General features: G+C 37.2%; 1 protein-coding gene and 1 non-coding gene across 7 annotated transcripts in view; both read right to left on the bottom strand.

The window, feature by feature from the left end:
- Positions 1-25,232, bottom strand: part of LOC120627240 (CUGBP Elav-like family member 1) — a 207,408-nt gene that overhangs the window by 61,045 nt on the left and 121,131 nt on the right. The window lies entirely within an intron of this gene.
- On the bottom strand, positions 119-237 carry LOC120627774. Its single transcript, XR_005658940.1, has one exon. It is a non-coding gene; the product is annotated as a 5S ribosomal RNA (ribosomal RNA).

Genomic DNA, 25,232 nt, shown 5'->3' with positions numbered 1-25,232 from the left:
AATATTAATTACGATTTTACATAAAAACTTTTTCTTTTTTTGTATTTTAATTTTATTAAAATCAAGGTAAAAATTGACTTCCTTATTTATTTTAGATTCTATTCAAAACAAAGCAAAAAGCCAACATCACGCGGTGTTCCCAGGCGGTCACCCATCCAAGTACTGACCGCGCCCGATGTTGCTTAACATCGGTGATCGGACGAGAACCGGTGTATTCAACATGATATGGACGTTGGCGATAGTGATATTGAATTCAGTCAGAATATGACAATCTGTAATATAAATACCCATTTATGTTAGCGTTTAGTTAGTTTTAACGCAATCTTGTTGGAAGTCGCCATAGAAGTTTCACTTCAAAAATTCTTACTGCTTTAAGCGGCGTTAGTGAGTCCCATGGCCTATACGTTTGCGGCCACCTTAAAAGTATTGTACTTTGGTAGTACCGACGGGGTTCATCATTAAGTGGTTGCGTTTATTTATAGTGTTGTCACTTAACGGCCGGGCATTCGGTTCCCGAATACCGATGCATAACCGATTTGGAACGGTGGCGCGTCAATCGTCACCTATGACGGCCGCAAAGGCGGGACAAAACTTTCGCGTTTATTATTGTGCTACGCGAACAATGAGAACAAGGGTTAGTTTCAAAAAAATTGAGGAGATATTGACTTAGTAGAAAATTCTTTAAGCATGGATAAGTGTTTTATCTGGTTGTTGCCCAAGACTTGACGACCTCTCTGGCGCAGCGGTGAGCGCTGTGGTTTTAAGCTGGAGGTTCTGAGTTCGATTCCAGGCGGGGGCATTTTAGGAATTTATAATTTCAAAATTTTCTCTCGTCTGGTCTGGTGGGGGGCTTTGCCGTGGCTTACCGCCCTACCGACAAAGATGTGCCGCTAAGCGAGTTAGCGTTCCGTTTACGAAGACGCGTAGAAACCGATTATTAAATACCTATAGATTAAATATAACTTTCTGTCATACTCCTTAACAGGTTATGCCGCTACCATCTTAGACTGCATCATCACGTACATCCAATTGGGAATTGCAGGCAAGGGTTAACTTTTTGTGTAATAATAAAAAAAAAGAATACTCACCATAATGCATCGTGTAAAATACCGAAAGACAGGCAACTTTGCGACAGTTTTCCAAATACAATTGCCTCGTCTCGCACAATATAGGGATAGGGTACAAACTTCACATTATTGGTTTCTAAGAGACATCGTACCGGAACGCTTGGTTATACACTTTATCAATATATAATACTAACTACTAACACTTTATAATACTAACAAACCACGGCCAAAGCAAAAAAAGGGGCCAAACCACTCCAGACTTTGAACTAGTTTAAACATTAAAAAAAAAACCGTTTGTTTAACCATAAATCTCAATAAAAACACCGCAGCAATGCAAACTATTGAAAGTGATGGATGTTGCGTGCGAAATATAAATAACATTAATTGCAAATGTTTACCAAACTGGGATGGTTGGCATTGCGCGGGGGTGCCACCGTGCCAAGGTGCCAATAAAGACGCGACGCACCGTGACAGATTCCTGACGTGCCTGTTACGTATTACTAATGCGATTTTTTGAAGGCTACCCCTGGGAGTGTAGTAAATAATATCTGGTAAATATGGATTTATGAGACTGAGACATGGTCGCTAACTATGGGCCTCATAAGAAGGCTCAGAATCACTCAGCGGGCGATGGAGAGAGCTATGCTAGGAGTATCTCTACGTGATAAAATAAAATGAGGAGATCCGTAGAAGAACTAGAGTTACCGACATAGCTCAGCGAGTCGCGACGCTGAAGTGGCAATGGGCAGGGCACATAGCTCGGAGAACCGATGGACGTTGGGGTCTTAAGGTGCTGGAATGGCGACCCCGCTCCGGTAAACGCAGCGTAGGTCGGCCCCCAACGAGGTGGACAGATGATATCAGGCGAGTCGCTGGGAGCCGCTGGAGGCAAGCGGCCCAGGACCGTGCATTGTGGAACTCCCTACAAAAGACCTATGTCCAGCGGTGGACGTTGATTGGTTGACATGATGTTTATGATGATGATGAATTTATAGGTGTTATTTAAAGTTTAATTATTTATTAGGGAAATTAAGCTTAATTTGCTGTACTCCGCGAAAAGCAGGAGAATCTGCATGGTGTGTAATTTATAATTTCAATAATGATATACAGAATACTGCATGGTAAGTGTCCACCGTACCTGTACGAGAAACTGCACTGGCAAAGAGATAATGATACAAGGCGGGTTATTAATAAATGGAAACTAGCCACCCCTAAACACAAAAAGGCAGGGTTCAGGGGCTGCTTTCGATTCGCTGCGGCCAAGATCTGGAATGATCTTCCTCCTCCGTTCCGTACATGTGATAATATTCTTGGCGAAATAGTATTTAAACACAAGCTAAAAAATTTATACCTTAGCTTACAAATTGAAGCAGCGAGATTTGTCTATGCAAAATGAGTACTGTTTGGCATAATTATGTATTTATTTTTTGTTTTTTCTACCATTTCATTTTATTTTCTTTAATTACTTTTATTTACCTACTTGTTTAATTTAAGTTTGTGTTAGTTTTAGTTTTATTGGCTCTCTTTTACAGTTTATTTGGATTTTTTTTTTATTTAAATTTCTTTCTTAAATTTACTCGGGCGTCGCGGTTGTTTGCTCAGTCTGATACTGGTGCAGACTGAAAATCGGCGCTGAGCATTGTTGCTAATGCACAGCATAAGGCTGAGTTTGCGGCCATTTGCCATATTGTTAATATTAATTGATGATTCTTTTAGTTATTAATCTTGTATTAACAATAGTGTATGGCAACAAAGGATTTTTATTATTATTATTATTAATTTCTTCAGTCTTCATACTCCACACCAGACCTTCGGCAATGTACCCTGTATGCACTTTTCGCTCTTAATAATTGTTACGAACTTGTTCTTAACAATTAGTCAACATCTCCTGAGGATGCTTCGGTTTGGATCTGTTAGGTGTGGAGTACAAAGATTGAAGTAATTATTAATTATATTTATAATTACACCATGCAGATTCTCCTGTTTTTGCGGTGTATAGCAAATTTAGCTTAATTTTCATAATTCCGCAAACGCCAGCTTCTATCCAATAACACTATACATGATCTAAACTTTGAATAATATCCATGGTTTTTTAATGTATCGAGTAGCGCATGGGTGCAATCACACCTAATGTAAGATGATCTTCATAGTAGCGAAATCAAATCGAGTAGTTCCTGAGCATTTTTGACGTACTCTTTTTAAGATGGAGGTCCCGGATCCAATTCCTGGAAAAGTAGATTTCGGAATTTTTTATTTCCGAATTTTCTTCGGGAGGCTACGGCCGTGGCTGGTTAACCTACTACAGACAAAGACGTGCCGCTAAGCTTTTTAGGGTTCCTATGTAATGTCGCGTAGAAACCGGTGTATGATTAAATATGACTGCCTTACTCCTTAGCAAGTTAGCCCGCTACCACCTACGACTGCATCATCAGTTAACACCAGGTGAGATCGCGGTCAATGGCTTCTAGTTGTAAATAAAAAAAAACACTCTCCATAATGTATTTTTGTAAATACCGAAAGACAGGCAACTCTGCGACGGTTTGCCTACTATTATTGCCTCGTCTCGTATAATATAGGGACAGAAGAAACTGCATATTATTATGACGCAATAGCCAGATCTATCTGTACCCAGTCGGCGGTACGATCGCACAACAGTTACGGCGCTAACTGGTCGGCGGGATGTCTCTATTAGCGGGTGACGTCACCCATGTAATGGATTACTGCCTTCCTAAGCGGGGCCACGAAATGCGCGATCCAATCGTAATCAAAATTCAAAATTCGATAAATAGAATAAACCGGCAAGAATCTCAGCAGTTGCTCTTTTCCAACAACATTTTACAATTTAACAATCATCGTGCTATCTTGTGTGAGATGAAATCCTTTTTGCTATCAAATGAAGAGGCATTTTAAGGATCTGCACCATTATGTGGTTCATACCGTAAGAATCACTCTTCCAAGATACCACTAAGATCTGGAATAACCTTTTGACTGTTTTATGTTTAATAGTGACTTCAAATTAAAATAAAAAAGTTCTTCATTATTGCGCATAAAATACTAATCGTTACCAAAAAACGAATTTAAAAATAAGAGTAACTTGCTTATAATAATTTATTTTAACTTGTCTTATAATGTAAACAATCTTTTCATGAATTTCAAGTGTAATGTACATTTTAAAAGTATAATAAATAAAAGAGATAATATTAATACAAAACAAACGAAAGAAGAAGAGATTTTGTTAATTTTAGTGTATTTTATTATTTTTCAACTTAATTTCACACTAAAAAGTAACTAAAAGACTGTTTATATTATAATACAGATAAGAAAAAGTCCACCAATCCGCAATGGGCCAGCGTGGTGGACTTAACTACTTCGCATTGTGGGACCCGTGCTCTGTTGTAAGCCGGTAATGGGTTTATATGACGAATACAAAATAGAGTGCAGAATAACTCTGTCCTATAAATCATTTTATTTCGTAAGTAAAGTTTAGGAGATAATGATGAATGAATTAAATTAAAATACGTAAGAGAAGGGAGTTTCCGTCTATAAGTAAAGCACGGCATGCTTAAAACGTTACGAGTCATAATTTACGCGAGTGGAATAGCGGGGCTAGTAAATAAATAAATAGTCAGGAGCTAACTAGTCAGTAGTCTGTTGTTTGCAGGATAATTGACGGCAGCAAATAAAATGGCGTGCGATCGTGCGCGGGGCTGCGGGGTGGCCGTACACGAGGCACACGCAACACACATTACTACACGAACACTGCCAACGGTAATTGCGATCGAATGAGGGTAGTTTTGAATCGATAAACGTAAGCTTAAAGAATTATCCTAATACATCAAAAAAAAAAATTACATACCTAAACGATAAAGATTTCATCGCTAATTGGTGTCTGACGCGGCATCACTTATAAGTTCACCTATAATATTTAGATCGAACAACAGCAAATATAGCTGAGCTGTGTTTGAAACAAGGCTTTACCAGGTATTTACCAGGTAGGCAGGTAAGCAGAACACGAGGATCCCGGGACGGGCCAATAAAGAGTATTAGGTTTTTCTATCAAGAAATCATTAGTGCAAGCTTGGATATTGGTGGCGATCCACAACCGTACCTTGGAGAGCACGCTAATTTGAAGACAGTGGTCGAAATCCATAAGATTATTTTTTTATACCGGCGCGATTCCTTATAGAGGTTATCTTTAAGTAAATATATGAGATTAGTGTTTTCAAACTCAACCTTTTATTAGTTAATTATGCAACTATTACGTAATCAGGGCTATTTTTTTAAATTAAAATTTTTAATATCAAAATGGAACAGCACGAGAACGAAAATGGCTATCTGAGAAAAGAAATGAGAAAATAAATTACTATAGTCGTAAAAATGTAATAGGCCCGTTTTGACATTTGTCATCGCGACGTAACTAGTTATGGAACCATAAGACTCTGTCGATACTCACGATAAATCAATTCAAGTTTGTATCAGTACTTGATTGATATTATTATGTATTGTAAAGTGTTCGTTCGTTCAAAGTATTCCTTTAACTTCACAACCAATACGCGTGACTGGCTGTTGATTATACGTCCACTTTTCAACATGTTGAAACAGAGTTAGTACTATATAACAACAAACACAAAAATCGAGTCAAATCACTATGTTTAAATTAATGTCCAAAATAGAAGAGCTATAGTTAACGTAATAGTAAACAATATATATCAAACTTAAACGAGCGCACAGTCAACTTTACAAGATGAGGAACGAAAAACTGAGCAGTGCGCGCGGGGACGCTTCAGTCATGTGCCGCTTGGTCAGATACATCATCTCAGACTCATTATTTAGAACCCATTTTGAGAACCAAGCTTATTCTTTGCAGTAAAGATAACTACACAATATTTAATTTCGATATTCAGTAAAAAAATGGTTACAGCTCTAGTATAAAAAAAAAAAAGACTGAGAACGTAACTGTTTTCGGAACGTTTCGCAACAATTATAAATTGCATGCTACTATGAAGTAAGCGCAAAAAGAATACTCGCGATATATTCTTTCATATTATTTAACGTCCCAAAAAAATTTACGTATTTTTTAAAACACTGTATGTAATTGATTTTTATTTTTCTGTTTCTTTCAGTTTCGTTCCAAGTTACATTCTATGGTCTTGCACAAATGTCAAAACGGGCCTATTACGTTTTTCCGACTATAGAAAGGTGAAAATCAACGTAATAGGGAAAAAAAATTCAAATACGTGTATGAGTTTTGGTGAGTATGAATATTTGCATGAAACGTAACTGAAGTCAGTTGGTGTATTATCGAATTTGCTGTCTGTTGACGATATCGCCGTAGGCACTTACACTAAATCAATCAACACAAAACCTCAATTTGCCATGCAAATAATATATGTAATAATTAAAAAAAAAAAAAAAAAGACACACAGTCCATACAGTCAGGTATACCGTAATAATTAACATTTACAATAGTTTGAACGACCAGCAGTCAAGTTTTAAACGAAGATGTTTAGATATGGTGTACTCGTATATAGGTGGCTGTTACGATAGTAACATATTAGATCAATGGTTGTATAGGTATTGTCCTTTGCCACTCGTTTTTTTTTTACCTAAGTTTATGAAGACTCGCATTTCGATATTACTGTCAAATTCATAATTAGAACATTTCGATACCGAATTATTAGATAAAATTTATTACTTGCCAGATTGGGTGACGTTCTTGGTTGAAATAAACATGATTTTTAAATCGGGCCGGTAGAGTCTGAGACTAACGGTTTTAAACTTTCGTGCAAAGGAACTTTTTAAATTTATGGTATTAGTACCTAGAGAACGTAAGCAAAATCAAAAAAACCAAGAAAACGATAACAGAGACCTTTTTATAAATTGCTCTTTAACTCAGGGCTAAAAGTATTAATTGTGTGCAAGATACAGCAAAAAAATCGCCTACGTTTGTGGGCTCCTTCGGAGACCAGGCCTTAGAACCCCACTAGTTTTAGTTTTAAGTTAACACAATATAAGTAACACTAACTCTTCCCATTATTGTGAGTGAGGTGATGCTGATATGCCATGTGATGTCGGCTGACCAGACTACAGTTTCTTCCCGCGGGTGTCGCACGAGGACCGAAGGGGACCAAACCCTTTCCTTGGAAGAGGCCTTTGGTCCACCAGTGGACTGTTAGGCTGTTGATGATGATGCTGATATGTAACTTAGAGATTATTGATTTTGAATTTGAACTACAAAGTTTTTTTTTTTTTTTTTAATTATTCTTCCTTTGGGAAAGAATAGCAGGACACCTCCGACATGGTAGTCGGAGACCTTGTAATTCCTTTTTTAATTTCAATATACCAATTTCTTTTTAATTTAAAGTAGGATGTGATAAATAAATAGATAAGGCAAAATTAATTTAGATGAACTACAAAGTTTACACACAAAGAATATATTCACCCCACTGTTTTGACTTAAGAACTAACGCATTAACTAATGGTTAAGAAACTGGACGCAGAAGCATAAGAGACTAAAAAAATAAATATAATAAAACGGTAAAATAATACATATGGAGATTTTTATCCTTATTGCGTTCAGAATACGGATTATATAAGGTGTTTATATGAAGCTGGTAATCTGATCTGGTGACAGATGTGATGTATCTCGGCTGCCGTGGCGCGAGAGGTGTGTGTGTTTACACGTGCTATATATCGCAACTGAATGTATCAAGGCTGGGGTGATGAATTCGTTTGACATGAATTTAGACTGCTTTTTTTAAAAAAATAATTCCTGTTTTGTTAAACTGTGTTTGTATTCGCACTCGACCGATTTGTACGAGTATATTTAGTAGGTATAAGAATAGGTTGTAAAGTGTAATATTTGTAATACCCTTCTTCTTCCTATCTTAGATTATGCCGATGCCTGTTATCTAGACTTGACCGAGGACCTTCTTGATAAACGGGAGCGACTGCAAAATTTATACATTAGATGTATATTTGGCCACCGGAAATTTGATCATATCTCAGAGTATCGGAACAAACTGAAATGGCTTTCTATAAGGCATCGGCGTAATCTGCATGTATTATCTATATCTATCCTGTACTCTACTCTTTTTCTACCTTGGACACCACCCTACCTTAAAGAACGATTCAAATTTTTTGGCCCGTGCACATCACTAGGCTCTCAGCCATCCACCAGAGAAAATGTGCTAAGAATGGTAAAGCGTAACTCTCGCAGTTATTCGGAGTCCTTTACAGTAAAAGCGGCAACGCTGTGGAACGCACTCCCTGATGACATTCGACGCTCTAAATCCCTTGCGATTTTTAAAAGTCGTGTAAGAGGGCACAATTTGTCTATGCACTATAAACATGTTAATATTATATGTATGTGTATTTATGCATATATATATTAATATATATTATATTATTTTTATATATTATATATATTATTTTTTATTTATACATTTATTAATTCATTTAATTATTTATGTATATATTTTTTTTTATATAGAATTGCGATTCCGTCTCTCATTGCCTTATTCCATTAGTTAAGGTAGCCAGGAAGAGATCGCTTTTAGTGATAAGGCCGCCTTTTGCATATAATTTATGTTAATGTAAGTGTTCCTGTGTGTGTTTCCTTTATTAAGCAAAAAAGTTGTTTAAATAAATAAATATTTCATACCGCTAAGTGTCTCTAACCAGAATTTAATTTTATGAGCAACATTTTTATTATTTACTAGATGTGTCCCGCGGCCTTGCCCGTAAATTACGGGACGCAGCGTACTTCTACACAGTCTACAGCTACCTCAGTAAATAAATTACGTTTGGTATCTGACCAAACGTATTTATTTAAATCGTACCGGAAGGGTACTAATGCACAAACCATTGATATTAAGTACAGATACTATTTCAACATATTTAATAATGCTGCGAAAAATATATGTGCTCAGTAAGAGCACATATGGAGCTTAATTCGCTATTGAAACCTTTTATCACGTAAAGATTGTCAATCGCAAATAACCGTCCCGTGTTCCTACTCCCGCTTTGCCATATTTAAAATACTTTGAACTCCCAATAACAAATGAATGCATTAATAATGTTTGGCCTAGAAGCTACAAGTGCGTGCCTTAAATCGAACTTTGTCCCCTAAAGGAAGGCCAAAAGGAAGGAAAGGAAGGAAACGTTACCACAAGGTGTGATTAAATTTTAAGCTTACATGTAGTGGAATCAAAAAAAATATATACAAATACACGATATGCTATTCGAAGATTTATCCCGTACATCGATCCAAAAATCCTCGCCTGAACCATCGATTTGCTCGAACAATGTGATACCATATTTATACAAAGCCTCTGAGAGCTCGTAGGGAATTTCGCGCTCGCGATTCCGTCCTCCATAAATAACGCATTCACATTTCGCATATTCGCGCTGAATAACGATACGGTGTGACCATGATTCATTGCGTTATAATAATTCAGGACCTGGGAAATTACGAGGCCCCGCGAAAAAGTTGCGATATTGCCGATATTAAGCGGAACGGCCGTAGGAAATAGTGAATTATGGCCCCCCTTCGACCATTACCGAGGGCATGTCGACCCAACTGCTAGCAGGGTTTTCAACATAGTTTTTTTTTGTCCTTGTGATATAGTCAAAGTTGTAGTACTTATAAAAAAATAAAAAAAAAACCATTAGTAATATCTATAGTCTTTGGGGCGTATTTTGTACACACACTTCAACTGAGAACACATTTCAAATGTCAGAGCGTGACAGAATACTGAATAGCTATTCCGAAGTTATGCTTTTGAGATAAATATAATTTAATCTAGTTTTATAAAAAATCTGTGTTTTTCTATCATTGGTATAAAAGTTATAATAAAAGCGTCAAAAAAAAAGCTTAAAATTAATTATTCCATCCTATTTCAAATTTAATTTCAAATCTTTAAGAGAGCTCTATTCTTACTTTCGCTAGCACCACAAGATTGCCGATATATTCCGAACTGTGAGTTCTAATTTAAAAAAAAATATGTTACTTGCTCAATCCAGGATATTAACTGATTTAAACTGTTTTAAGAACAAACCCATGTAGCTTGAAATCGATTGAGTTATTGCATCCGTAGGTATTCCGATACAGATTTGTCATAACCATCCCAAGGTAACTTGGAGTAAATCTAGCTCACGTTAGCTTTAGTGGATGATTTTAATCCAATAACATGCGAGTTAGTTGGCAACCCTATAGTAGGGTGACAATGTAACTCGGAAACAAAAGTGCGAATGGTAATGGAATTAATCTGCGTTAGGATTGACGTTTATTGTTTTATTTCTTGGATTATCTTGTTTTCGAAGTTGCTTGTCTAGCAGAAAGTATTGTTAGTTATAGGTGTGTGGTAACATTATTAAGAAATTGAATTTCGGTGAACATTGGGAAAAAAAGGCGAAAAATTAACTTTAAGCATTATCGGGTAATTTCTTAACAAGTTTAAAACTATAAGTCTAGGTTCATATAAAATATTTATAATATTGTAATTATTAAATCTGGTATAGGCTTAAATAGCGTACCTAATACATTTCTCAACGAGACATAATATTCGTAATTCATTGAAATACATACGTTATTAAAATAATAGATATATTTTCGCGGAGTATAGCAAAATAAGCTTGATTTTCATAGTTTCCGTAGGAATTTTTAGGAAGGTAAGAATAAAATATATCAGTAAAGCATTACTTCACATACCTAAAATATTAGGTCCCGTAAAAAAAGGTTTACGATTCCTTATCGGATAGGTAGGTAAGTAAAAGTTTTACGATTATCAGCGTAGCTTATAATACAGTGGCGTATAATACTCCTAATATCCTGTTAGCACGCATTGGGTGTGTCCCACAAAAGAAAAAATGTGGGTGTCCCCTTTTATTGGTATCTTTTATCTTCCCTACTATTATAAAATTATGATAGTTTGTGGGTTTATTTGTTAGTGCGTATCACGCAAGACCCACTGGCAGAATGAGACCAATGCTATGCAGTTTCAAATGAAAATATGGACAAACATCAACAGAGCTATTCTTAGCAGGTCATGAAAGGAATACGACCTATAAATTGCAGCCGTTAACAATCAACCTGAACCGTATATCTTAAGCCACATGTGCCTATAATTATTCTTTCGTTTTTTGAAGGAATTCTTATATTTCACGGTTAGTGCTGCTTCCTTGTAACAGTTTTATGCAGCGAGATCGGAACGCCTTAAATATATATATAAATATAAATATAAATATAAATATAAATATAAATATAAATATAAATATAAATATAAATATAAATATAAATATAAATATAAATATAAATATAAATATAAATATAAATATAAATATAAATATAAATATAAATATAAATATAAATATAAATATAAATATAAATATAAATATAAATATAAATATAAATATAAATATTAATATAAATATAAATGTAAATATAAATATACTACGACAATACACACATCGCCATCTAGGCCCAAAGTAAGCGTAGCTTGTGTTATGGGTACTAGGATGACTGATGAATATTTATATGAATAATATACATAAATACTTAGAATATACAAACAAACACCCAGACACTGAAAAACACTGGGAACAATGGGAAACACCAAGCTCTGTCGATACTCCAAGCTTTGTACTCCGCCAATTATTATATACGAAACGTTTTTAATCCACGATTACGATACGTACCGCTAGTATGTGGAACGCCCTCCCGGCGAATATGTTTCCTGCCAAGTATAACTTGAGTCCCTCAAGGCAAGAGTGAATAGGCGTGCTCCAACCTAGACCTCCTCATTGCTTTCTAACCAACATGATCGTGGTCAAGCGCTGGCCTATCGTTAATAAAAAAAAAACTAAAATTTTACCATCGCAACTCTTTGAGCTCCATCGGTAAATTTAGTTCTCTTCTATCAGCTCTCTGCAGCGTTCATCGGCCCCCAACGAGGTCGACAGACGACATCAAATGAATCGCTGGGAGCCGCTCGAAACAAGTGGCTCAGGAGCGTGGATGATTCAAAATTCAAAAATTCAAAACTCATTTATTTTAAGTAGGCCTAATATAAGCACTTTTGAAACGTCAACTCTGTTTGTGTGTAGTGACTCTACCACCGGTTCGGGAAGCAGTTTCTACCGAGAAGAAGCCGGAAAGAAACTCAGCAGTTGCTCTTTTCCAATAACAACAATTTACATTTTAACATTCATTTTTCTATCTTGTGAGAGATGAAAGATGAGCAGGATGCTTCCAAGCAACCTTATCATTAAGAAATTCATGAATTGTATAGAAACCTCTCTGTAATAAATGTGTTTTAACATATTCTTTAAACTTATATGCATTGGTAGTTCAAAAATTACCTTGGGAATCATATTATAAAAGCGTATACTCAATCCCACAAATGACTTCTGTACCTTTCGCAGACGATATGCAGATGTCACTAATTTATGACCATTTCTTGTAAGTCGACTGTTTATATCCAATTTTGTTTATATAAACTAGTATGTTGTCTTACAAATACTATATTGTTATTAATATATTGTGAGGCTACCGTAAGTATACCTATTTCTTTAAATTTTTCACGGAGGGATTCACGTGATTTAAGTTTATATATTGACCGTACAGCTCTTTTCTGCAATATGATTATAGTTTAAATATCAGCAGCTTTCCCCATAATAAGATCCCGTAAGACATCCCACTATGAAAGTACGCAAAGTAAACAAGCCTTGCTGTTTTCTCTGTCTGATGGAACAAAAGACCTATGTCCAGCAGTTGACTTCAATCGGTTGAAGTGCTGATGATGGACAGCTATCTTAAATCAGAGCCATATTGTTTATTTACTCTGTTTAAGAGCCCCAAACATCAACATGGCAACTAAATGTGTGTGTTTGATGGTTTTTTTTTCGTTTTCAGGCCGTGATGGATTTTGGACGTAACAATGTCAAAAGGCTTTCCGAAAGCGGCCCATTCGACTTTGTGTTGACCGTGTATCCCAGGTGAAATTTCTTGACGATTTTATGACAGGAGCGTGTACAATGGAACTCATATCAGTTTACTGAAAGGCCATTCTTCAAACCAACTATTAAGAAACTCTGCTTAGATTCAGACTTAAATACTCAGCGTAATTAATTCAGACCGATACGACAACGCACGTACTGTAGGGCGATACATGCGTTGTCTTCTCACTCTGTCACTCGCTACTGATTTTATTTGCTGCGTAAACGGCCTGGTCGGATTCTAGAACGAGCTTAGATGTCTGAAAGCGCAATTCCAGGAAGAGATTCTACACTTACTATAAGTGACTTAAAAGAAGTAGAAGAAAAAGAAGACAGACAACTGCTCAAGCATTCATCAAAATCAGAGTATATAGATCTATAAAAATCTCAGTTTATCCAAGAGTTCATAGGTTTAGATCTGACGCGAACGTGTCACAATGGTGAGCACCGAAAAGTGATGCAATCAGAAAATCAACAAAGCGAAAATAATATCATTGGCAAATATTTATCGATAATACAAAATCTTCAACCTTTTTAGAAGGTTGTTTGTGAAAATCGTCCATAAGGTCTTATTACGTATTACGAACTTATCTCTAAACTAACTGAGTATTATGTATGCATCGCAGAAGTTGTGCCATTCTCAAAAATATCCTCATTACAAACCGCGCAGTGTACGCAAAATATATGTTAGCAACCGGATGAATGCCATCTAATGTCGACCTATACTTACTACTTACGGCTTTATTGTATTTACGGTGATCTTGGGTAAAGCGTTACCTACTTTACAGTAGTTTATTAAACAGATCGTTCGACAAGCATATTAAGTAATAGTTTAATAATGGCATTTATAATTATGACGTTGTTTGTGGCGATGAAACATTTTCGTTTCGTTAGAAAATGGCTATAAATTGCTTCATTAAATACTAGCGGGCCCTTGCGACTTCATCCGCGGATAACTCAACCCTAAAAGATAGACATAAAAGAGGAACAACGTTGTCATACTCGTATATGATTTTTATTTATTTTATTTATTTACTTATTTAGCAAAAACAAACCCCCTGAAGTCATTATCTCCCCGAGGCTATAAAAATAATTAAATAACTATAAATAAAAAAAATATAAATAGCTTTTATATTTTAACGAAATTTTAACCGTTCAAGCAGCGCACGCAGCGGAAGTTCTCAAAAGGAAATAAAATACCCCGATTTTGAAACATTCTTCATTGGAGCTTGTGGTCTTAGCGTGATAATATATATAGCCTTCTTCGATAAATGAGCTTTCCAACACTGAAAATTTTTCAAATCGGACCAGTAGTTCCTGAGATCAAGTAAAAAACAAACAAACTCTTCAGCTTTTTATATCACTAGGTATAAGATAAAGACAATGGATATCATTATTGCTTTGCCTCATGTATAAGTGCCAAACGAATAAGAAAAATGTGTATATAACACGTTAATAGTATGATATTTGCCGATGTTTTGAAGTCCTACTCATAGCGTTTGTAGCTTCCCTTTCGGGGGGGACCAAGCTTGATCCCCAGCACCATTTACTTTTCGGAGTTATTATTTATTTATTTAAACATCTTTATTGCGTAATAAAGGAGAAATTACAAATATAGTTAAACAAAAAATTAAAAGCAAAAGGCGACCTTATCACTAAAAGTGATCTCTGCCAGGTAACCTTACCGATAGTACACAACAAAACATGAGAGACGGGAAATCGCAATTAAAATAAACAATACATAAATTTACACACTTAAGTACATACTACTAATAACTAATATAATAAATAATTAAAAGAGATAAATAAAATAAGATATAAATAATATATATATATATATATATATATATATATATATATATATATATATATATATATATATATATATATATATATATATATATTAACAAATATTTACATTTACTATAGATACATAAGTACACATATACGAACAACAAAATTATAATGACAAATAGTGATGTCTAACACGGCTTTTGAAAATAGCTAGGGATTTAGAGCGACGAATATCGTCAGGGAGTGCCGATTCCGAGTAACTTTGCGACTTACATTTCATCATTCGGAGAATATTCTCCCTAGCAGAACGCTGAGATCCTTGAGACGGACACGGGCAAAGGAAATGAAAGCGTTGTTTAAGGTAGGGTGGTGTCCAAGGATGAAAAAGAGTAGAATACAGGATTGAAAGGACATGCAGATTACGCCGATGCCTAATAGGAAGCCACTTCAATTTTTTGCGATACTCAGAGATGTGATCATATTTCCTAAGACCAAATATGAATCTTATGCATAAGTTTTGTAGTCGCTCCAGCTTATCCAGAAGGTCCTCAGTCAAGTCTAAATAACAGGCATCGGCATAATCTAAAATAGGAAGAAGAAGGGTATTGGCTAATAAAATCTTAGTCTTGATAGGCAAGAGATTTTTCCATCTTTTTAAGGACCCAAAGGCACTAAAAACTTTCTGGCTTACATGGGCTACTTGCGGCCTCCAAGATAAACTGCTGTCCATGAGAATGCCTAGGTTTTTCACAGTTTTGCTATAAGGCAGCAGAGACCCATCAAAAGTGACTTGCGGAATACCAGAAAAATTCACTTTCGCAATTTGCCTAGAATTACCCAAAATAATTGACTGAGACTTGCTGGCATTAACCAATAACCCATGAGATCTGCTCCAGTCACAGATAGCACTAAGGTCAGCGTTGAGTCTATTTACAGCCTCAGGAATATCAGAAACCAGAGCAGACACATATATTTGAAAATCATCCGCATAAAGATGATAAGGTAAAGAAAGGAGATCAGTCATGGTATTAATGAAAATGGAGAATAGAAGAGGAGATAGTACACCACCCTGTGGAACACCAGCAAGGAGGCGGCAGTAAGAAGAGAATTTATCTTTGACTCTGATACATTGCGTACGATCATGTAAATAAGAATGGAACCATCTAACTACAGGTGAAGAAATATTAATGGAATCTAGTATGGCCAAGAGAATCTCAAAATCCACAGTGTTGAATGCATTGGAGAAATCAAGCAAAGCCAAAATGGTCACCTGCTTATTATCAATACCTAAACGAATATCGTCACAGACATTGGTTAAAGCCGTGACAGTGCTGTGCCCACGACGAAAGCCAGATTGAAAAGTGCTAAGGATATTATTTTTAGGAAGAAATAAAGATAATTGAGAATTAACAATACGTTCCAGGACTTTAGATAAGAACGGAAGAATAGAAATAGGTCGGAAATGAGAAAACAAAGACGGGTTAAAATTTTTAGGAATAGGTATGACCTCAGCTATACGCCAGGCACTAGGAAAGGAACTAGATGAGAGAGATAGATTAAATAAGTAGCACAGAACGTGTAAGATGTAATCTAAACTTAACAATATCATCTTACGGCTGATACCGTCATTTCCCAAAGCATCTGATTTAACTGCATTTATGTGCTTTATTATTTCGCCAGGACTGACCACGCTAAATTGGAACAATGGAAAATGAGGCTTTGAACGCGAGCTTATCGAAGCCAGAGTTTCAGTTTTGCGACTAATACTAGTTGTCACATTACTGAAATGACGATTCAAAGCATCTATATCCACACTATCAGGAACACTTTTTTGAGTTATGTGCGTTTTAAGGAATTAAATATCACTTGCTTTTACTGTAAATGATAGAACAATGGTTGTTAAATTGTAAAAGAGGTGTGATTTGGAAAAGAGCAACTGCTGAGTTTCTTGCCGGCTTCTTCTCGGTAGAATCTGCCTTCTGAACCGGTGGTAGAGTCATTAAAAACAGACATACTTGACGTTGCAAAAGTGCTTATATTAGGCCTACATGAAATAAATGAATTTTAAATTTTGTTTTTTTATCTCGGGATAAAGAGTTAAATGTATATCTTAAAAAACGAGGCCTATGTTGAGGGCAGCAGCTATTTTATATGTCGTTTATAATTTTAATATACAATATACATATATGCCGGCCGAAGTAGACCTTCTGCCGTGATTATCGTTGTAATGCAAATAAGCACCGCACGAACCGCTGTATTATGTTATTTAATATACAAGTGTAAATAGACGCACATACCTGCTTAGTGTTTACTGATTACGAAACAGGAAATTCTAGACCCACATTCTAAACCGACAGTCTTCTTTACTAACTTAAAAGCAACCTATATGTTGAAACATAATTTGATGTGTCGATTCTTTGCTTAAACCTCCCTGGCGCAACGGTAAGCGCTGTGAATTTAAGTGGGAGGTTTCGGGTTCGATTCCTGGCAGGGATAATTTGGGCATTTATAATTTCAAAATCTTTCATGGTCTCCGACAAAGACGTGCCGCTAAGTGATTTACCGTTCCGGTGTTATGACGCGATGAAACCGATTAGGGGTATGACTACCATACTCCGTAACAGGTTAGCCCGCTACCATCTTAAACTGCAACATCACTCACCAGGTGAGATTGCAGTCAAGGGCTCACTTGTAGGGGAATAAGAAAAAAAGACTTTGCACTCGTCCATTGCATAAAGTAGATATTTACAGAAACTTCGCATTGTTTTCTGAAGTTTGAAACTGCAGTGCTAGGTTAGGTTAGGGTACAAAATTCGCGGACGTGTGCGAAAAAGTCACGTTGGCTTTTAGTCGGAAAAGTCTGTCATAGCCATCGCGATATCAATTTCCCACGAAAACCGACGGTATGGTAGAATATAAATATTTATGTCACTTTTGATTTTATTGGTTAATTAATATCTACTAGCGGTGAAAGCCTAGTGGTCTGGACTTCAGTTAACACTTTCGAATTCCAGCTCTACCTTACCACTAACTTTTCTAAGTTATGTGCGTTTTAATAAAATATCACTTGTTTCAAGACTGAAGGAAAACATCGTGAGGAAACCTAGATGCCTGAGAACTCTCCATAACTTTCTCAAAGGCGTGTGGTGTCCACCAATCCGCACTGGGCCAGCGTTGGACTATGGCCTAAACCCTTCTCATTGTGGGGGGAGACCCGTGCCTTGTAGTGGGCTGGTAATGGGTTGATATGATGATGATGATAGCTTTTTTTATTTCCCAGTAGTGTATTGGAAATAATAATAAATAAATAAATAAATATACAACGACAATACATACATCGCCACCTAGCCCCAAAGTAAACATAGCTTGTGTTATGGGTACTAAGATGACTGATGACTGATGAATATTTTAATGAATAATATACATAAATACTAAGAATATACATATAAACATCCAGACACTGAAAAACATTCATGCTCATCACACAAACATTTTCCAGTTGCGGGAATCGAACCCACGGCCTTGAACTCAGAAAGCAGGGTCAGTGCAAACTGCGCCAATCGGCCGGAAAGAAACAGGCGTTACTTTGCGAAAATCCATGATATGTTATGAAAATTAAGCTTAATTTGCTTATACTCCGCGAAAAGCAGGAGAATCTGTACGGTGTAATTTATAATGTCTTCAATCCTTATACGCCACACCAAACAGATCTTCGGCAATGTACCCTCTACGCACGTTTCGCTCCGAAAACGGAGCATCCTCAGGAGATGTTGCCTTTACAATGATTCATTGTATATTCTCCTGCTATTCGCGGAGTATAGCAAATTGAGCTTAATTTTCATAATTCCCAGTAGTGTGCAACTTGCCCAGTAGAGGAATGATAACAGGCTGACGTTGTAGGAGTGCCGGATAAAGCGAAGTAACATATTAATTAAGTCGATATCAAGGTACATGTATAACGTTTCTACAATATTTTCTGTTACGAATTCAATCCAAACCACAAACCCCTTTGCAGAGTAACGAGCTGCTTTATTAGAAAACATCTAACGTCCTGAAACACGTGAAAATAGGATAAATAAGGTTTTATTTGCGAACATGTCAACACTGGAACCCTTTAATGTCTAAGACAGGAATAAAATAATCCGAGAGACGACTCCAATAACTTGTATTGTATTTGTACAAGAGCTATGACTTAAATGTAGTACGCATATGTATTGAGCGGTTGGTTTGTTCTGATTGTATTCCTCGGGTTGGAAGGCACACCCAGTCCTCCCGGTAAGCCTTCTGAGATTTGTAGGGCCATTTTAGTATGCCTCAGAGGACGGTCTGCCACGGAGCGCACCGCCGCGCCCTCTGGGTCTGGGATATGCGAAAGCGTTCCCGTGGCCCAATCACCAGGTGACTGGTCGAAACACATCAGTCCAACGTAGCCACCGCGCCTTTTCGGTGTACTGTGGTGGCTATCCCAACGAAAAAAAACAGGCTTTTTTAGGACTTCTAAACGGGAATAGTTCCACCTGTAACACAACATAATTTGGTATAGTCCACCATACACTATAATTCTGTGTCGGGTACTAGCCATGTTGGTTAGTCTGTGGTTTTTAATGTGAGTCGGGGCCGCCATGTTGGGAAGTTGACGAACGAGACTCTCCGAAGTAAGGTGCGTAAATTGTGAATCTTAATTTAAAACTGTGATTCTTATAATTATGAACTAGATATTATTGATGTAAAAATGTGAGATTATTAATGAAGTGATACGCAACTGTAAATACATAAATATTGAATCTCGTGAATAATTTATGAGAACCATCACTATGTTCGAGTAAATGACTATTTTTCTCATTAAAACCTCATGCCTTTTATTTTGGCTAACCCTTTTGAGATGCTATTACACCTCATAAGTGGGATTCCCTAACAGTTTAAAATTGTTTTTACCAACGCCCAACCGCACATGTTTACCTTCGAACATAGTGTATTTTTTTTTTTAGTTATTTTAGAAATTCATACGTGCAATGAAAATAAGCAGTAATACCGAAAATACATGTAATATTATTATCGGTTAATCCCATGCACGCTTTAAATATCGCACGATATGTAAGATGCTAACGGATTTCTTAATTTATTTATTGTTATCATTCGTACAATTTGCTGGATTTTCAATAAGATAGTATGCGTTTTGGTTATTTCGTTTTACTTTAATATACCTACGTGCTGATAAGAAAAAAAATAAACATTTTAATTAATTATTTACTTTACATGAAAAAGTTAGTTCATCAGTAGTAAAATTCAAATGGACTTTTGTTTTTGTGCTGATTGGATTGATTTACCCGCATATTTCTATAATACAAGGGGTAACTTAGTAGTTAGCCTAGTCACTCGCTAGTACATGTAAAAACACATTGTTGTAAGTTTCAGAAACATGAGTGAGCGTGAACCAGCGATAAACAGGCGAAGTAGCTCGCATCGTTCAGACGGACGTGGCCGGGGAAGTGAAGTGTCCCGAAGCCATCGTAGCCATCGAAATGATCACCGCCCACGAACACGGAGGTCTCGGAGTGGCAGCCGTCATCGCAGTATGAGTAAAGGTACTCGTATGAGCAGTGTTCCCACCCTTCGCGAGCGAGAGCGGAGACTATCTCACGAGAGACAAAGGCTGAGAGACTTGGAAAGGGAGGTAAGAAGGGAGCGCGAAAAAGTAAGTAGAGGCGACCGTAACGATCCACGGGTTAGGCAGGTAGAAACGCCTAGAACGCCGCCGGGTCCAAGTAATTCTTGCATTATAGACGAGCGCACTGGTCGTGGTCGTTCTTCGTTGACGCCGGCGAAACGGACTGCTCATAGTGATAATGATAATGACCGTAGTGATAGTAAAAAACGTAAAGCTATGGCTGCAAACTTATTTGAAGAGTTCTTAAATATTATTAAATTAAACACGGGGGATCGTGAATCGTTTGCGTCTGTAAACAACGTCATTCCTGAATTTGACCCACTGTCAAAAGAACAGACGGTTAATATTTGGTTAGACAAGGTTGACGAATGCTCCGAAATTTATAGTTGGAGTGAAAAGCGAACGATTCACTATGCCCTGCCTAAGCTTACAGGATTAGCAAAGACCTGGTACCAGGGTCTACCCTCCATTAAGCATACCTGGGTAGAATGGAAAGCAATGTTGCGAGAATCTTTTCCAGCAACCGAAAACTATGCTGAACTATTAACAGATATGCTTAATAGGCGGGTTCGTCCTGGCGAGTCCTTTGAACTTTATTATTTTGCTAAAATAAACTTATTAAATAGATGTAAGATATTCGGAAGGCAGGCAGTGGATTGTATTCTATATGGGATTGATGATAAGGGAGTTCGGGTTGGTGCTCAAGCCGCAAAGTTTGATAAACCGGAAGATGTTCTTGAATTCTTTAAGACAATTAAATTCCACCACAAAAATACAGCAGATTTCCACAAGGATTTTAATAGAGACAAACGCCCTAACACTTTTTCTGTTAACAATTCCACAAGGAACCGGGACAACAATAATTCATCAAAAAATAATAATGTTCAATCCGATATTACATGCTTTAATTGCCGTGGTGTTGGCCACCCCAGTTTTAAGTGCCCTAAGCCGATAGTAAAATGCACCACCTGTAATTTTATCGGTCACGATGCATCAAACTGCGTTAAGGGAACCAAGAACCCTTCAAAAGATAAAGTCGTCCTCGAGGTATTATTGACTGAGCGTAGCAGCGAGAAATACAAAATATTAATAAATATTAACGGAACAGACGTTAAAGCCCAATTAGACTTAGGCAGCGAGGCTACACTCATCCGTAGAAAGGACGCCATGACTATAGGACTAGAGTGGGACAGCGTTGATGGCCCTCATCTGAGGGGATTAGGCAACGTACCATATTTGCCCTTAGGCCGTACTTACGTAAATATAGGAGTACAGGGTATTCTTGAGACTGGTGTTGAGGTTTACATAGTAGACGATAAATTAATAAATTGTAACGTACTACTTGGACATAGTTTTACCGAAAGACCCACATTAAAGATAATAAAAACGCCGACGGACCTTAAGTTTACACGCATTGGTAACGACAACGGTGACAAGATACTTCTTTATACGATTCGAGATGTCAGAGTTGATGTAGGCAAAATGGTCTCTGTACCGGTTAAATCAAATTTGTCACGGGAAGGTAATATTTATGTTGGTGGGTCCATCAGAGGACCCACAGGACAGGAATATTATCTTTTACCTGGTGAATATCAGATTAATGGCACAGAATGCAACTTGTTAATACAAAACGTTAGTACTTCTGTAATTGCTTTCAAGGAGAATACCTTAGTTACCAGAGCGCAATTTTTAGGCCCGCGTATTGATGACCTACGTGTTTTACTGGTTCACAATGGTAATTTAACTTGCGATAAACCTTTAATTAAATGCGGAGAGCAACTTTCAGACACGCAAAAGAAACTATGCGAAGATCTTTTGGATAGGTATAAAAATTGTTTTTCTACAGGCATGAACGATTTAGGATTTACTAATATTGCAGAAATGGAGATCCACCTAAAAGATTCCAACCCAGTTGTTTACAGACCATACCGGTTACCTCATTCTGAGCGCAAATTAGTTCAGGACATGATAGGTGATATGATGGACAATGGGATCGTAAGGGAGTCTAATTCACCTTATGCGAGCCCCATCGTTCTTGTTAAAAAGAAATCGGGAGAAAAACGTCTCTGTGTGGACTATCGTGCTTTAAATAGCCGCACCATAAGAGACCATTATCCTCTACCAAGGATCGATGACTTATTAGATCAGTTATCGGGACATACGTTATTTACATCCCTAGACTTGGCTTCCGGCTATCATCAGATAGCTATAGCTGAAAACTCCCGCGAAAAGACTGCATTGTTACGCCCGATGGGCAGTATGAATACAATCGCGTACCTTTTGGATTGGCAAACGCCCCGGCCGTCTTCCAGAGAGTTGTTCATAAAATTCTAAGCAAATCGAAAGTTGGGTACGTAGTTATATATATGGACGATATCTTGATACCTTCAAAGAGTTTTGAGGAGGGATTGGGACGTCTTGAGGAGGTACTGGGACTCTTGCGAGGCGCAGGCCTAACACTAAAGATGGAGAAGTGTAGTTTTTTCCAAGAACGCGTTAATTTTCTTGGTTTTGAAATCAATAAGGACGGTATTAAGCCTGGGTCTCAGAAAACTGAAGCAGTATCTAAGTTTCCTACACCTCGAAACCAGCATGAAGTACGGAGGTTTCTGGGTCTCGCCAGTTTTTTCAGAAGATTTGTAAAGGGATTTGCTCTGGTGGCAAGGCCCTTGACCAACCTTTTGAAAAAGAACATTAGCTGGCAATGGGGGCAAGCAGAGGTTCAGTCGTTTGAAACCATTAAAAAACTACTTTCCGATAGACCAATTCTCGCCCTGTACGACCATAATGCTGAGACACAACTGCATACCGATGCGAGTAAGTTAGGCGTCGCAGGTATCTTACTACAACGAAAAGGAACCGATCTTTGGCAACCTGTAGCATACTTCAGTCGCCAAACATCTGCCGACGAAATGAAACTACATTCATTCGAATTAGAAACTTTGGCCGTCATTAGTTCGTTGAATAAGTTTCGGACATATTTAATTGGAGTGAAATTCACTATAGTTACTGATTGTAACGCGCTTCGTGCGACATTTACTAAGAAGGATCTCATACCACGTATATCTAGGTGGTGGATCCAATTTCTGGAATTCGATTGTGATATCGAATACCGTCCTGGTGAAAGAATGTCTCACGTTGATGCGCTCAGTAGGGGACCTGTGGAACCACCGGTTACGGAAGATCTACATACTCTGGACATACTCTCTGTCAAAACTGAGGACTGGATTACCACAGTTCAGTCCGCGGATGAGGAGGTGAAACGTATTAAAGAAGTGTTGGAAAATCCTGAAACTTCTAGAATTGCAAATACTTTCAAAGAATACGTTATTAAAAATGGTCGGGTATTTAGAATTCTGGAAAATGGTGACACTAGGTGGGTTGTTCCAAGGGGAGTGCGATGGCATCTCCTGAAAGCCAACCATAATGATGTGGGTCATTTTGGCTTTGAGAAAACACTGGAACGGGTGCGATCTTTGTTCTGGTTCCCTAAGATGCGGAAATTCATAAAGAAATATGTGTCCGCATGCTTGGAATGTGCACACCACAAACTCCCATCAGGGGCTAAAGAGGGGTTACTACACCCAATTCCAAAGGTAGAAGTACCTTTTCATACGCTACATGCAGACCACCTTGGTCCATTCCCACGCAGTAGACGAGGTTATACATACATACTCGTAATAGTTGACTCTTTTACTAAGTACGTGAGTATAACACCTGTCCGCAGCACCAAAACTAAAGAAAGCATTAGAGCCTTCAAGAATCTCTTTAGTTATTTCGGGTCTCCTTCGCGATTAATAACAGACAGAGGTTCAAGTTTTACAAGCAAAAACTTTAAATTGTTCATGCAATCTATTGGAGCCAAACATATCCTTAACTCCGTTGCTACGCCAAGAGCTAATGGGCAAGTTGAGAGGTACAACCGAACGATTCTGGCATCCCTTAGCTCCATGGCCCACGATAAGAATAAAAACTCTTGGGATGAACTTTTGCCTGATGTGCAGTTAGGAATTAATACTACTGTTCACGATGTTACCAAAAAGACTCCTTCAGAGCTTTTATTTGGTAGAATTGCTTCTAATCCAGCTCAAGGTCTATTAAATAATGTAATCGATGATATAGGACAGATAAATGATAAGACGATAGATGAAATAAGATCAGAAGCCGGTGAGAAAATCAAGAAGAATCAGGTGGCTAACAAAAATAGATTTGATAAACATAGGAAAAAGGTTACAAATTATAAAGAGGGTGATCTGATTAGAATAGTGAGAGCAATAGTATCGGAACCGGGTCAATCAAAAAAATTAGAATCAAAGTGCCAAGGTCCTTATAGAATTAAAAAGATCTTACCGAACGATAGGTTTCTTGTGGAAGACACTCCGTTAACCAGAAGGGGTGCGAGGTATGAAACAATTGTCGCTATCGATAAAATATTTCCTTGGTTGAGTTTTAGCGCCCCTACTTGCTCTTCCGGTGAAGACAGTAATGATGATACAGATAACGATTAGTGGTAGGTCTAAACAAAGAAAGGAAAAAAAAAAAGCTACAATAATATAAGCTAAAGTTATTGTAAATAGTTAATTATCTAAATTTTTATTATCTTCTTGTTGTTGCTTCTTAAACTTTGAAAGAAAATATTTTTCTTAAGAATATAAGGTAAAATAAATCATAATTTGTAAGTCTACCATGTGTATTGGATTTCAATT

Source organism: Pararge aegeria, chromosome 11 (genome assembly GCF_905163445.1).
Source record: "Pararge aegeria chromosome 11, ilParAegt1.1, whole genome shotgun sequence".
NCBI classification, from domain to species: Eukaryota; Metazoa; Arthropoda; class Insecta; order Lepidoptera; family Nymphalidae; genus Pararge; species Pararge aegeria.
The sequence above is the reverse complement of the archived record's forward strand: the minus strand, read 5'-3'. Positions and strand labels throughout refer to the sequence as shown.